General features: G+C 40.1%; 1 protein-coding gene across 3 annotated transcripts in view; it reads left to right on the forward strand.

The window, feature by feature from the left end:
- FARP2 (FERM, ARH/RhoGEF and pleckstrin domain protein 2) overlaps positions 1 to 16348 on the forward strand; it is a 175038-nt gene that overhangs the window by 100067 nt on the left and 58623 nt on the right. The gene's annotated exons all lie outside the window — the stretch shown is intronic.

Genomic DNA, 16348 nt, shown 5'->3' on the forward strand with positions numbered 1-16348 from the left:
CCATTGTATGTATATACCCCAGGTTGTTTAGCCACTTGTCTGTTGATGGACATTTTGGCTGTTTCCATCTCTTTGCAATTGTAAATAATGCTGCTATAAACATTGGTGTGCAAATGTCGTTTGTGTCTTTGCCCTTAAGTCCTTTGAGTAGATTCCCAGCAATGGTATTGCTGGGTCGTATGGCAATTCTATATTCAGCTTTTTGAGGAACCGCCAAATTACCTTCCACAGTGGTTGCACCATTTGACATTCCCACCAACAGTGGATAAGTGTGCCTCTTTCTCCACATCCTCTCCAGCACTTGTCATTTTCTGTTTTGTTGATAATGGCCATTCTGGTGGGTGTGAGATGATATCTCATTGTGGTTTTGATTTGCATTTCTCTAATGGCCAGGAACATTGAGCATCTCTTCATGTGCCTTTTGGCCATTTGTATTTCCTCTTCTGATAGGTGTCTGTTCAAGTCTTTTTCCCATTTTGTAATTGGGTTGGCTGTCTTTTTGTTGTTGAGATGAACAATCTCTTTATAAATTCTGGATACTAGACCTTTATCTGATATGTCAATTTCCAAATATTGTCTCCCATTGTGTAGGCTGTCTTTCTACTTTCTTAATGAAGTTCTTTGATGCACAAAAGTGTTTAATTTTGAGGAGCTCCCATTTATTTATTTCCTTCTTCAGTGCTCTTGCTTTAGGTTTAAGGTCCATAAAACCGCCTCCAATTGTAAGTTTCATAAGATATCTCCCTACTTTTTCCTCTAACTGTTTTATCGTCTTAGACCTAATGTTTAGATCTTTGATCCATTTTGAGTTAACTTTTGTATAGGGTGTGAGATATGGGTCTTCTTTCCTTCTTTTGCATATGGATATCCAGTTCTCTAGGCACCATTTTTTGAAGAGACTGTTCTGTCCCAGGTGAGTTGGCTTGACTGCCTTATCAAAGATCAAATGTCCATAGATGAGAGGGTCTATATCCGAACACTCTATTCGATTCCATTGGTCGATATATCTATCTTTATGCCAATACCATGCTGTTTTGACCACTGTGGCTTCATAATATGCCTTAAATTCAGGCAGCGCAAGACCTCCAGCTTTGTTTTTTTTCCTCAAGATGTTTTTAGCAATTCGGGGCACCCTGCCCTTCCAGATAAATCTGCTTATTTGTTTTTCTATTTCTGAAAAATAAGTTGTTGGGATTTTGATTGCGATTGCATTGAATCTGTAAATCAATTTAGGTAGGATTGACATCTTAACTATATTTAGTCTTCCAATCCATGAACACGGTATGCCCTTCCATCTATTTAGGTCTTCTGTGATTTCTTTTAACAGTTTTTTGTAGTTTTCTTTATATAGGTTTTTTGTCTCTTTAGTTAAATTTATTCCTAGGTATTTCATTCTTTTAGTTGCAATTGTAAATGGGATTGGTATCTTGATTTCCCCCTCAGCTTGTTCATTACTAGTGTATAGAAATGCTACAGATTTTTGAATGTTGATCTTGTAACCTGCTACTTTGCTGTACTCATTTATTAGCTGTAGTAGTTTTGTTGTGGATTTTTCCGGGTTTTTGACGTATAGTATCATATCGTCTGCAAACAGTGATAGTTTTACTTCTTCCTTTCCAAACTTGATACCTTGTATTTCTTTTTCTTGTCTAATTGCTCTGGCTAGAACCTCCAACACAATGTTGAATAATAGTGGTGATAGTGGACATCCTTGTCTTGTTCCTGATCTTAGGGGGAAAGTTTTCAATTTTTCCCCATTGAGGATGATATTAGCTGTGGGTTTTTCATATATTCCCTCTATCATTTTAAGGAAGTTCCCTTGTATTCCTATCTTTTGAAGTGTTTTCAACAGGAAAGGATGTTGAATCTTGTCAAATGCCTTCTCTGCATCAATTGAGATGATCATGTGATTTTTCTGCTTTGATTTGTTGATATGGTGTATTACATTAATTGATTTTCTTATGTTGAACCATCCTTACATACCTGGGATGAATCCTACTTGGTCATGATGTATAATTCTTTTAATGTGTTGTTGGATATGATTTGCTAGAATTTTATTGAGGATTTTTGCATCTATATTCAATAAAGAGATTGGTGTATAGTTTTCTTTTTTTGTAATATCTTTGCCTGGTTTTGGTATGAGGGTGATGTTGGCTTCATAGAATGAATTAGGTAGCTTTCCCTCCACTTCAGTTTTTTTGAAGAGTTTGAGGAGAGTTGGTACTAATTCTTTCTGGAATGTTTGGTAGAATTCACATGTGAAGCTGTCTGGTCCTGAACTTTTCTTTTTAGGGAGCTTTTGAATGACTAATTCAATTTCTTTACTTGTGATTGGTTTGTTGAGGTCATCTATTTCTTCTTGAGTCAAAGTTGGTTGTTCATGTCTTTCCAGGAACCCGTCCATTTCATCTAAATTGTTGTATTTATTAGCGTAAAGTTGTTCATAGTATCCTGTTATTACCTCCTTTATTTCTGTGAGGTCAGTAGTTATGTCTCCTCTTCCATTTCTGATCTTATTTATTTGCATCCTCTCTCTTCTTCTTTTTGTCAGTCTTGCTAAGGGCCCATCAATCTTATTGATTTTCTCATAGAACCAACTTCTGGTCTTATTGATTTTCTCTATTGTTTTCATGTTTTCAATTTCATTTATTTCTGCTCTAATCTTTGTTATTTCTTTCCTTTTGCTTGCTTTGGGATTAGTTTGCTGTTCTTTCTCCAGTTCTTCCAAGTGGACAGTTAATTCCTGCATTTTTGCCTTTTCTTCTTTTCTGATATAGGCATTTAGGGCAATAAATTTCCCTCTTAGCACTGCCTTTGCTGCGTCCCATAAGGTTTGATATGTTGTGTTTTCATTTTCATTCGCCTCGAGGTATTTACTAATTCCTCTTGCAATTTCTTCTTTGACCCACTTATTGTTTAAGAGTGTGTTGTTGAGCCTCCACGTATTTGTGAATTTTCTGGCACTCAGCCTATTATTGATTTCCAACTTCATTCCTTTATGATCTGAGAAAGTGTTGTGTATGATTTCAGTCTTTTTAAATTTGTTAAGACTTGCTTTGTGACCCAGCATATGGTCTATCTTTGAGAATGATCCATGAGCACTTGAGAAAAAGGTGTATCCTGCTGTTGTGGGATGTAATGTCCTATAAATGTCTGTTAAGTCTAACTCATTTATAGTAATATTCAAATTCTCTATTTCTTTATTGATCCTCTGTCTAGATGTTCTGTCCATTGATGAGAGTGGGGAATTAAAGTCTCCAACTATTATGGTATATGAGTCTGTTTCCCTTTTCATTGTTTGCAGTGTATTCCTCGCGTATTTTGGTGCATTCTGGTTCGGTGCATAAATATTTATGATTGTTATGTCTTTTTGTTTAATTGTTCCTTTTTTTATTAGTATATAGTGTCCTTCTTTGTCTCTTTTAACTGTTTTACATTTGAAGTCTAATTTGTTGGATATTAGTATAGCCACTCCTGCTCTTTTCTGGTTGTTGTTTGCATGAAATATCTTTTCCCAACCTTTCACTTTCAACCTATGTTTATCTTTGGGTCTAAGATGTGTTTCCTGTAGACAGCATATAGAAGGATCCTGTTTTTTAATCCATTCTGCCAATCTATGTCTTTTGATTGGGGAATTCGGTCCATTAACATTTAGTGTTATTACTGTTTGGATAATATTTTCCTCTAACATTTTGCCTTTTGTAATATATATATCATATCTGATTTTCCTTCTTTCTACACTCTTCTCCATACCTCTCTCTTCTGTCTTTTCATATCTGACTCTAGTGCTCCCTTTAGTATTTCTTGCAGAGCTGGTCTCTTGGTCACAAATTCTCTCAGTGACTTTTTGTCTGAGAATGTTTTAATTTCTCCCTCATTTTTGAAGGACAATTTTGCTGGATATAGGAGTCTTGGTTGGCATTTTTTCTCTTTTAGTAATTTAAATATATCATCCCACTGTCTTCTAGCTTCCATGGTTTCTGCTGAGAAATCTACACATGGTCTTATTGCGTTTTCCTTGTATGTGATGGATTGTTTTTCTCTTGCTGCTTTCAAGATCCTCTCTTTCTCTTTGACCTCTGACATTCTAACTAGTAAGTGTCTTGGAGAACGCCTATTTGGGTCTAATCTCTTTGGGGTGCGCTGCACTTTTTGGATCTGTAATTATAGGTCTTTCGTAAGAGTTGGCAAGTGTTCAGTGATAATTTCTTCATTTAGTTTTTCTCCTCCTTTTCCCTTCTCTTCTCCTTCTGGGACACCCACAACACGTATATTTGTGCAGTTCATATTGTCCTTGAGTTCCCTGATACCCTGTTCAAATTTTTCCATTTTCTGTTTCTTTTTGGAATTCAGATGTTCCATCCTCCAAATCACTAATTCTATCTTCTGTCTCTTTAAATCTATCATTGTAGGTATCCATTGTTTTTTCCATCTTTTCTACTTCATCCTTCACTTCCATAAGTTCTGTGATTTGTTTTTTCAGTTTTTCTATTTCTTCTTTTTGTTCAGCCCATGTCTTCTTCATGTCCTCCCTCAATTTATCGATTTCGTTTTTGAAGAGGTTTTCCATTTCTGTTCATATATTCAGCATTAGGTTTCTCAGCTCCTGTATCTCATTTGAACTATTGGTTTGTTCCTTTGACTGGGCCATGTTTTCAATCTTCTGAGCGTGATCCGTTATCTTCTGCTGGCGTCTGGGCATTTAGTCAGATTTCCCTGCGTGTTGGACCCGACAGGTTGTAAGATTTTTCTGTGAAATCTCTGGGTTCTGTTTTTCTTATCCTGCCCAGTAGGTGGCACTCGTGGCACACGTTTGTCTGCGGTTCCCACCAGTAAAAGGTGCTGTGGGTCCTTTAACTTTGGAAAACTCTCGCCGTGTTTGAGGTTCACCAGCCGAAGCGGCTTGGAAGTGTCCCTGCTGGCCCGGGGGTCCGAAAGCGGGGAGGGTCGCCGGCCGCCGCAGCCCGGGAGAGCGCCCGTCCTAATTTCCTTGTCGGCCCGACGCGCCAAGCGTGGCGGGAGGGCGTCAGCCGCCACGGCCCAGAAGAGTGCACCGTTCCCAGCACGGATGCCCCCTGTCACCATTCTCCGCGGCCTGGGGATTTCCGATCCAGTTCTCTCAGTTGGTCCGGGGGGCCGCGCGTGGTGGGGGCGCCAGCCACCATGGCTTGAGGGGACCCTGTGGCTCCTTTATTAATGCCACTATTGGTGTTTGGTTGGACCCAGTCCCTGCCACTATCGGTAATTCCCTCCTCTCCCTGGAGGCGCGCCGGTCTCCGGCCGCCCCGGCCTGGGGAACTCGCCACCGGACCAGGAAGCCGCCCGCGTCGGGGGGGGCGCCGGTTTCCAGCCACCACGGCTTGGGTAGCCCTCTGATCCGAGACTCGTAGCCGGTCCAGTAAGTCGCCCACAAAAAAGGGGCGCCGGCCGCCGCGTCCCAGAAAACTTGCCTCTCCGAGATTCACAGCCGGCCCGGGAAGAAGGGAGGGAGGAGCTCCGTCCGCCGCTGCCGTGGCTCGGGGAATCGCACGCCGCTCGGGAATCTCACCGCAGCAGAGTCTCGCAGTCAGTCTAGCCAGTCCAGACTGGGGTACGCTGTGTGTCTATTCCCCGCCGTGGCCCTGGGAGCTGTCCTGCACTGTTTCTGTTTACCCAGTAGTCGCTCTTGCGGAGGAACTAAGACGCGCGTACCTTACCACGCCGCCTTGTTGGCCCCCTCCTCTTCCATTAGTTTTTCTCCTCCTTTTCCCTTCTCTTCTCCTTCCGGGACCCCCACAACACTTATATTTGTGTGCTTCATATTATCATTCAGTTCCCTGAGTCCCTGCTCATATTTTTCCACTTTTTTCCCTATAGTTTCTGTATCTTGTCGGATTTCAGATGTTCCATCCTCCAGTTCAGAAATCCTATGTTCTGTCTCTCGAAATCTACCATTGTAGGTTTCCATTGTTTTTTTCATCTCTTCTACTGTACCTTTCATCCCCATAAGTTCCGTGATTTGTTTTTTCAGACTTTCCATTTCTTCTTTTTGTTCATTCCTTGCCTTCTTCATATCCTCCCTCAATTCATTGATTTGTTTTTTGATGAGGTTTTCCATGTCTGTTCGTATATTTTGAATTAGTTGTTTCAGCTCTTGTATCTCATTTGAACTATTGGTTTGTTCCTTTGACTGGGCCATATCTTCAATTTTCCTGGTGTGATTTGTTATTTTTTGCTGGTGTCTAGACATTTAATTACCTTAATTAGTTTATTCTGTAGATTGCTTTCGCTTCTCTTACCTAGGGTTTTCTTGCTGGATGCATTTGTTGTCTATCTGTTCTTTGACATTCAATTCAGCTTTTTCCAGACCTCTAGCTTAGATTTTGTTTAACAGAGGATAATTTTTCAGTTCTTGTTTTCTTGTTTCTTGCCTGCTTGTATGGTGCCTTTTCCCTCCCCACCCTTAGGAGAGTCTATGTAGGTATTATAGACTCCAGCCGGGTTTTCCCAGACTAAACTGGCCTCCTATCAGGGGATAGGAGTCACCTGCATCAGTTTTCCCTGAGGGTGAGACCCAGCAGGTTAAAAGACTTTCCTGTGAAGTCTCTGGGCTCTGTTTTTCTTATCCTGCCCAGTATGTGGCACGTCCGCCTGCGGGTCACACCAACAAAAGATGTTGCGGCACTTTTAACTTTGGAAGACTCTCCTTGCTGGGGGCGTGGTGGAGACGGAGGAGAGGTTGTAGGCTGGTTTTAATGGCTTCAAATTGCCAAGCCCTGGGGTCTGAATTCCTTGAGGGAGGGATTCCACCTGAGTTGGGCTTCACCCCTACCCTGGGGAAGGCACAGATGAGAGACAGCTCTGAAAGCAGCCCATTTCTGCCTATGCCTGGGCCAGTTGCCGCCCAAGAATTCCCAGCGCTGAATCCAGAGGCTGCCAAGTCTGTGTAGAAACACAGCCACTAATACCTCCATTTCCTCCCCTTTTCTCTTTTTCCGTGAACCCAATGAGCGACCTCCGCCTTGACCAGGTTTAGAGTGTCTTTCCTTTCCCTCTGAGAAGCCGCCTGTGGGGGAGGGGCGCCGGGGAGGGGCGCCAGGCACCGGCTACCACGGCTTGGGGAACTCACAGTTTTGGGGAAGCTTGCACCTGGTCCAGCTTGTCCAGACTGGGGTGCACTGTGTGTTCGGTCACTGACATGGCTCCGGGAGCTGTTCTGTACTGTTTCTGGTTATTTAGTAGTTGTTCTGGAGGACGAACTAAAACGCGCACATTGCTAAGCTGCCATCTTGGCCCCTTCCTCCCCGGATTCAGAGCCCAGTTTTTATTTGGAAATAATTTCACACATACAGAAAATTTGTGAGAATCACATGCTAACATACAGAATTCCCAGATACAAGAACAAAGAAAATGAGAGAAAAACTGTTAAAGAAACAATGAGAGAAAAATATCAGAATTCAGGGCACAGATTTCCAGATTGAAAGGACCTACCTGGTCCGGGTATAATGAACAGATGAAGATCTCCACAAGGTACTTCATTATAAAATTTCCAAACCATAGGAATAAAGAGAAGATTTAAGAGCTTCCAGAAAGGGATGAGAAATAAAAATTAAAATGGCACTGGGGGCGGGCCACGGTGCTCAGCAGGCAGAGTTCTCGCCTGCCATGCCAGAGATCCGGCTTTGATTCCCAGTGGCTGCCCAGGCAAAAAAAAAAAGGCATTGGACCTGTCAACCCTGGAAGCTAGAAAACATTTGGGTGAGTAGTGGTTTGACGTTTTAAAAGAAAATTATTTCCAACCTGTCCAGAGACTTCTATACAGACAGGAAATATTCAAGACATTTTTAGACATGCCAGCTTTCAAAAATTTAACTCCTGCATATACTTTTCTTTTTCGTTTTAGTCTGAATTAGAAACTTGTTTTTTTTTTTTAATTAAATAGCACAGTTTTTTCATTGAGAAAGCTTCACACACATACATTCTATACATAGTGTACAATCAATCAGTGCCTCATAGTATCATCACATAGTTGTGTATTTGTCACCATGATCATATTTTAGAACATTTGCCTCACTCCAGAAAAAGAAATAAAACTTATGCATACCATATCCCTTACCTCTCCCTCTCATTGATCACTAGTATTTCCATCTACCCAATTTATTTTACCCTTTGTCCCCCTATTATTTAATTATTTTTTAATCCATATTTTTTTACTCATCTGTCCATACACTGCATATAAGGAGCATCAAGATTTTCATAATCACACAGTCACATTGTAAACGTTACATCTTTATAGTCATCTTCGAAAATCTAGGATACTGAAACGCAGTTGAACAGTTTCAGGTACTTCCTTCTAACCATTCCAATATACCATAAGCTAAAAAGGGATATCTATATAATGCATAAGAATAACCTCCAGGATAACCTCTTAGTTCTGTTTGAAATCTCTGAATCTTTGTTTTGTCTCATTTCTCTCTTCCCCCTTTTGGTCAAGAAGGCTTTCTCAATCCCTTATGCTGGGTGCCAGCTCATGCTGGGATTTCTGTCCCAGATTGCCAGGGAGATTTACACCCCTGAGAGTCAGGTCCCATGTAGGAGGGAGGGCAGTGAGTTCACCTCCTGAGTTGGCTTAGAGAAAAAGAGAGGTCACATCTGAGCAACAAAATGGTTCCCTGGGTGACTCTTAGGCCTAATTTTTTTTCCTTTGTTTTTTTTAATGTATTTTATTTGTTAAACATATCAACATACAAACAAGCATTCTTACCATTTGATCATTCCATTCTACATATATAATCAGTAATTCACAATATCATCACATAGTTGTATATTCATCATCATGATCATTTTCTTAGAACGCTAGCATCAATTCAGAAAAAGAAAACAGAAAAAAATTCATACATACCATACTGCTTACTCCCCCTCTTTCATTGATCACTAGCATTTCAAGCTACTAAATTTATTTTAACATTTGTTCCCCTTATTATTTATTCATTTTTAATCCATAATTTGTCTGTCAATAAGGTAGTTAAAAGGAGCATCAGACACAGGGTTTTCATAATCACACAGTCACACTGCGAAAGCTATGTCATTATACAATCATCTTCAAGAAACATGGCTACTGGAACACAGCTCTGTATTTTCAGGCAGTTCCCTCCAGCCTCTCTGTTACACCTTAACTAAAAAAAGGTGATATCTATTTAATGCGTAATAATAACCTCCAGGATAACCTCTCGACTCTGTTTGGAAATCTTAACCATTGACACTTTATTCTGTCTCATTTCACTCTTCCCCCTTTTGGTTGAGAAGGTTTTCTCAATCCCTTGATGCTGAGTCCCAGCTTATTCTAGGATTTCTGTCCCACGTTGCCAGGAAGGTCCACACCCCTGGGAGTCATGTCCCACATAGAGAGGGGTAGGGCAGTGAGTTTGCTTCTTGTGTTGATTGAGAGAGAGAGGCTTTGGCCTAATTTTAGGTAGGCTTAGCCTATCCTTTGCAGGAAGAAGTTTCATAGGGGCGAGACCCAAGATCAAGGGCTCGGCCTATTGATTTGGTTGTCCCCACTGCTTTCAGGGATTTCAGAAATTCTTCAAATGGGGAAGTTGAATATTTCCTCCTTTCTCCCCAGTCTCCCAAGGGGACTTTGCAAATACTTCTTTATTCACTGTCCAAGTCACTCTGGGATTTATCAGGGCATCACATTAATCTGGACAAATCAACAAAATCTCACACTCTATTCAAGATTCCATGTACTACCCAAAATATAAGTTTTACACCCAATATACATCTCTCTCTTTCATGTCACACAGAACTTGAAGTTGTAAAATACGGACAATATCATCCTTTACCTTGTATTCTGATATGTCTTAGTCCTATCCAGATCATCTTCACTCATGTCTGTACTCAATGTCTTATCACTTTTTCAAATTTTAAACCGTTCTGTATGGAGTACTCTTGACTCTCATTCAGAGCTCTAACTCTGAATCTCAGATGTTACATAAATACCCCAAGTTTTTGGGAAAGACCATGTTGTATACAAACAACTCAGTATCTCAGAATTTAGAATTAACGTTACACCTGCTGAATATATGTGACTGCTGTACAAGCTTACATCTAGGATATTTTACAGTAAGCCCTAATCTGATAATTCATGCTCTTTACTTTAGTTCACCGAATTTTTATATTATAGTTACTTCATATAATTGAGACATGATAATATTTGTCTTTTTGTTCCTGACATTTCATTCAACATAACACCTCTTAAGGTTCATTCACCTAATTGCGTGCCTCACGACTTAATTCTTTCTTGCGGTGGCGCTTAGTAGCCCATTGAATGTACACACTATAGTCCCCTCTTCCGTTCCTTAGGCCACCTCCATTCATTGTGGATTGGGAACACTGGCTCCATAAACACCAGTGTGCAAATGTCCATTACTGTCCCCACACTCAGTTCCTGCAGGTATATGCTGAGCAACAGGGTTTCAGGATCATATGGCAAACCCAGGAGCCTCCTATGGAACCACCACACTGCCCTCCAAGGGACTGTATCTCTCATTTCCCTACCAACAGTGGATAGGTACATCTCTTTCTCCGCACTTGTTTCTCTATATTCATATTTAAACAGCTTTATTCACACATCATACAATCCAATTTAAGTGTACAGATATGCCTTCACCACCATGATCTCTATGAAGACATTTTCTTTTGTTCCACAAAGAATCCATACCCTTTTCCCAGTCCCCCCACCTGTTGACATGTAGTTTTGGCATAATGCCTTTGTTACATTCAGTGGAAGTGTATTACAGTGTTACTGTTGACTGTAGACCGTAGCTTAGGTTGATTGTAGTTTTTCCCATATACCTTCTATTTTCAATACCCTGGAATGTTGACATTCATTTGTTCTCTCTCATGCAAAAAACATTTTTTAATTTATACATTTAATCACCATCATTGTACACTCTAGGCATTCCTAAATTATACCGTCTCAGTCTTTATCCTCTACCTTTCCTTCAGGTTTCATATGTGCCCCCAGCCCTTCTCCCTCTATTATATTTACATTCAGCTTCATTCAATGTACTTACATTATTGTGCTATAATCAGGTATTATCAATTCTGAATTTTTACAGTCTTCTTGTACAATCTGTATTCCTTCAGCACCAATTTCCCAATCTCTTCCCTATCTCTGTCTCCTGACAACCTGTTTTTAACTTCAATTCTCCAAGTTCACTCATTAATGTTAGTTCATATTATTGAGACCATACGGTATTTGTCCTTTTGTTTCTGGTAAATTTAACTCAGCATAACGTCCTCAAGGTCCATCCACGTTGTTATATGCTTCATGACTTTATTCTGTCTCACAGCTATGTCATATTCCATCATATTTGTATACCACAACTTGTTTAGCCACTTATCCATTGATGGACATTTGGGCTGTTTCCGTCTCTTGGCAGTTGTAAATAATGCTGCTGTAAACACTGGTGTGCAAATGTCTGTTTGTGTCCTTGCCCTCGTGTCCTCTGAATAGATACCTAGTAATGGGATTGCTGGATCCAGCAATCTGTGTACATGCTTTTAAAGGACTGTACTGGAGGAGAGAGTAAGCAAAGAAGGGGATCCAGAGAACAAGGTGGCTTGTGTGAGTTCAGCAGAGAGAACGGCAGGTGGTACAGGGCCCAGAGACTGTGGCTCCCACTGGGTCGAGGGCAGGGGCTGCGGGCAGGGACACCTCCGAGGAAAACACGTCAGACCACATTGAAAAAATTTGAAGTTCTGTCGGGAACTTTGGGGTTGATTTATTATTAGGCATATGAAAAATTAAGCAAATGAAAGAAGCAGTTATTAACTCTGGGAAAATAAAAAGTAAAGAAGAAGGCAAAGTGTGATTATAATTCGCTGGAGCTCAATAATACAAGCCCTGAATTTAGAACCAGAAATGGGAAGTGTGGACGGAGAGCTTCTGTCCTAGCTCACGTTGGCCATCCAGGAGGCGGTGTCCAGGGCGGTGAGGGAGCTGTGGCCGTCAGAATGTGCAGAAAGAAGGGACCAATGAAGTACAAGGTGGTTATGAGTGACGAGGATGGCTAATCGTAGCAACCGCTGGCTTTTGTTTTGAGTCTTGCAGTGATTTGATGTTTGCAATTATGCTGTGGGTTGTTGGATACATATTAAACTAAAAGCAGTGGATCTTGGTTTGGTAGCAAACTGCTTCATTTTAAAAGTGGGGACTTAAAGTCTGGTCCAAATTGGAATGGGGTGCGGTCAGAAAGTTCCTGTGCCCTTTGGGTCTTCTGGTGTATTTCTTCTTTTGACTCATGACAGCAGTTAAGACCCTGGGGTACAGTACTTTTTCATTTTGACGAAGAGCAGAGAGAAAGCAAGCAAGTGGAAACAATTCATCTCGAGTCTCCCAGCTGTTTTTTGCATCTTTTGGGGGAGGAACGTTCATTTTCTCCTGTTGTCACCTTGTTAAGCCATTTGCCCAGGGCTTATAAACAGTGCAGAACTTGGAGAGTTAGGTTGGGAGGTTTGGTTTGGTTTTCTTTTGTTGTTGTTTTCTTTGTTTAGGAAACAGCTTGGGAAAGGAACTTTTCAAAAACATACTTGAAAATCTTCTAGTATTTGACTTTGAGTAGAAGCAAGAGTTACTCAGTGTTAGAAAACATTTTGGGGCCTCAGGTGTTTCATCTACACTTAGATGCTGACAGTATGTCTTGCTTTGAGTATATCTTTTTACCCAGGAATTTTTTTTAATTAAGATATAATTCACATACCATAAAATTCACCATGTTAATATGCAACAGCATGGATGGACCTTAAGGACATTATGCTGAGTGAGATTAGCCAGAAACAAAAGGACAAATACTATATGGTCTCACTGATATAACATTAGTGAATAAACTTGGAGAATTTCATTTGGGAAGAGAGACTATCAGGACATAGAAATAGGGTAGATATTGGGTAATTGGAACTGAAGGGATACAGATTGTGCAGCGGGACTGATTGTAAAAATTTGAAATGGATAGCACAATACTACCTAACTGTAATACAATAATGTTAGAACGCTGAATGAAGCTGAATGTGAAAATGATGGAGGAAGGAGGCCTGGAGGCACAAATGAAATCAGAAGGAAAGATCTATGATAAAGACTGAGATGGTATAATCTAGGAATGCCTAGAGTATATAATGATAGTGACTAAATGTATAAACTTAGAAATGTTTTTGCATGAGGAAGAACAAAGGAATGTCAATAATGCAGGGTGTTGAAAATAGATGGTAATTAACATTTTAAAACTTTGACTTACATGTCAGACTAAAGCAAAAATGTTTTTTTGGTACAAAATTTATATTTTGACAAGTGCATTTCATAATATAACTTATGTGGACAGCTTAATTGAACACCATAAGTACATGGAACCTTGAGTAGGGATGAGATTTTGTAGGTTTGTCCAGAGTGATGCCTCGATAAATCCCAGAAGGATTTGAACAGTGAGTAAGAAAGTATTTGCTAAGTCCCCTTGGGGGAATGGTGAGAAAGGGGGGAAATTCAGCTTCCCCAAGTGGAGTATTCTTGATATTCTCACAAGCAGTGGGGACAACCAAAGCAATAGGCCAAGCCCCCAATCTTGGTGTTTGTTCATATGGAACTTTAACCCGCAAAGGATAGGCTAAGCCTACTTAAAATTAGGCCTAAGAATCCCCCTCACAAGAACCTCTTTTGTTGCCCAGATGTGGCCTCTCTCTCTCAGCCAACATGATAATCAAACTCTCTGCCCTCCCCTTCTCTACATGGGACATGACTCCCAGGGGTGTGGACCTTCCTGGCAACGTGGGACAGAAATCCTAGAATGAGCTGGGACTCAGCATCAAGGGATTGAGAAAACCTTCTCGACCAAAAGTGGGAAGAGCAAAATGAGACAAAATTAAGTGTCAATGGCTGAGAGATTCCAGACAGAGTCAAGAGGTTATCCTGGAGGTTATTCTTACGCATTAAATAGATATCACCTTTTTAGTTAAGGCATAACAGAGAGGCTGTAGGGAACTGCCTGAAAATGTAGAGCTGTGTTCCAGTAGCCATGTTTCTTGAAGATGATTGTATAATAATATAGCTTTCACAATGTGACTGTGATTGTGAAAACCTTGTGTCTTATGCTCCTTTTATCTACCTTATTGACAGACGAGTAAAACATATGGATTAAAGAAATAAATAAAAGGGGGAACAAATGTTAAAATAAATTTAGTAGCTTGAAATGCTAGTGATCAATGAAAGAGAGGGGTAAGGGGTATGGTATGTATGAATTTTTTTCTGTTTTCTTTTTATTCCTTTTTCTGAATTGATGCAAATGTCCTAAGAAATGATCATTATGTTGAATATACAAATATGTGATGAAAAAAAAGAATGTTCATATTGTATGTTGATTGGTTTTATTAATAAAATTTTTTTTTAATTTCACCATGTTAAAATGCATAATTCAGTGGCTTTTAGTATATTCAGATTTGTACAGCTATCACCGTTATCTAATTCCAGAACATTTTCATCACCCCATAAAGAAGCCATGTATCCATCAGCAGTCACTCCCCATTCCCCTCCCCTGGCCCCTGGCAACCGCCAGTCTGTTCCTTGTCTCTCTCTAGATTTGCCTGTTCTGGAGGTTTCAGAAAAATGAAATCACACAGTATGTGACCTTTTGTGACCAGCTTCTTTCACTTACTATAAATATTTTCGAGGTTCTCCATGTTGTAACGTGTATCAGTACTTCATTTCTTTTTATCACTAAGAAATTTGTTTTTGGTATCTTTGAAGAGAGAGCATTCCTTACTATGCTGTCTCCTGCCTCAAGTTTGCAGTAAAGGGTAAATGGGAATGGCAAGCAAGAGTATAAGCTAAAATGTTTCAGTAAGTTAAAAAGTGTTTGTTTTGAAACCATTTCAAACTTAAAGAAAAGTTGCTAGAGTCCTACAAAGAACTCTTGGTTTCCCTTCCTCCAGAAGCCCCTACTTCAAATCTCATCACTTGCCCCAGCAATGTTTATAGCAAAAGGATCTCATCGCAGATCAGGTGTTGTACTCTGTCATGTCTTTCTGATCATCTTTGGCCTGGAATAGCTCTTTATTCTCTCTGTGATTCTCATGACCTCGGCCTTTCAGAAGATGACAGACCAGTCATTTTAGAAACCATCCCCCCGTGGATTTTTCCAGTGCTTCCTTTTGGTCAGACCCCTGTGAAGCAGCTTGACGGGTGACTCCCGGAAGCAAGGCTTTGTTTCTTGGCAGCACCCAGTCGGGGGCTCTGAGATCTGTGTCCTGTGGCTGGTGGTGTGAACTTGGACCACTTGGTCAAGATGGTGTTTGTCAGGTTTCTCTGGTCAAGATGGTGTTTGTCAGGTTTCTCTGGTCAAGATGGTGTTTGTCAGGTTTCTCTGCTACAGAGTTACTTCTTATCCTGTGATTTTAGTGAGTGTTTGTGGAGAGACACCTTGTGTCTAGCTTAATAAACCTGTGCCTTTCCTGCCCACCCTTGGGTGAGCTGTTTGCCCAGAGAAGGCTTGCTACTGTAAAGAAGAGTGTCCTCCCATTTATTTTTGATTGTTTACATCATTGTGAACTTGTATATAGTTGTATTACAATTCAAATCATCTTAATTTGGGTTGCACTCTGATGCTTATAATCCATTAGTATCATGATTTATTTTGATCTCCAAATTGTTCCACTTCATCCAAGGAGGCTTTCTTCAAGCTGACATCTCTTTTTGCAAATGAGTAAAAAATATTTTATTATAAGACATATATAATCTAACTTTAAGCAGTATGGTATATATTGACATATGCCCACTGATTTTAGCATTCACCTCTATGAGCAATGCACAATTGCTAGATGCTACATTAGAAAATTAAATCCATGGCATATATAGAAATACAGATAAAACTAATAGTGACTTTTCTTTTAATATTTTTATTGTCAATCCTTAACAAGCATACATACATTCTTGACATACAGACATTCTATACAAGGTGTACAATCAATAGCTTAGGATATCATCACTTAGTTGTGTATTCATCACCATGATCATTTTTTTGAACATTTGCATCTCTCCAGCAAAAGAAATTAAAAAGAAAAAACTCATGCATACCATATCTCTTACCCCTCCCTCTCACTGACCACTAGTATTTCTATTTACTCAATTTCTTTTAACCTTTCTTCCCCTATTATTTATTTTTTATCCACATTTTTTACTCATCTGTCTATACGCTAGACAAAAGGAGCATCAGACACATGGTTTCCACAATCACACAGTCACATTGTAAAAGCTATATCTTTATACAATCATCTTCAAGAAATATGGCTTCTAGAACACAGCTCCCTAGTTTCAGGCACT

This window comes from Tamandua tetradactyla, chromosome 3, assembly GCF_023851605.1.
Source record: "Tamandua tetradactyla isolate mTamTet1 chromosome 3, mTamTet1.pri, whole genome shotgun sequence".
In the NCBI taxonomy this organism is placed as follows: domain Eukaryota; kingdom Metazoa; phylum Chordata; class Mammalia; order Pilosa; family Myrmecophagidae; genus Tamandua; species Tamandua tetradactyla.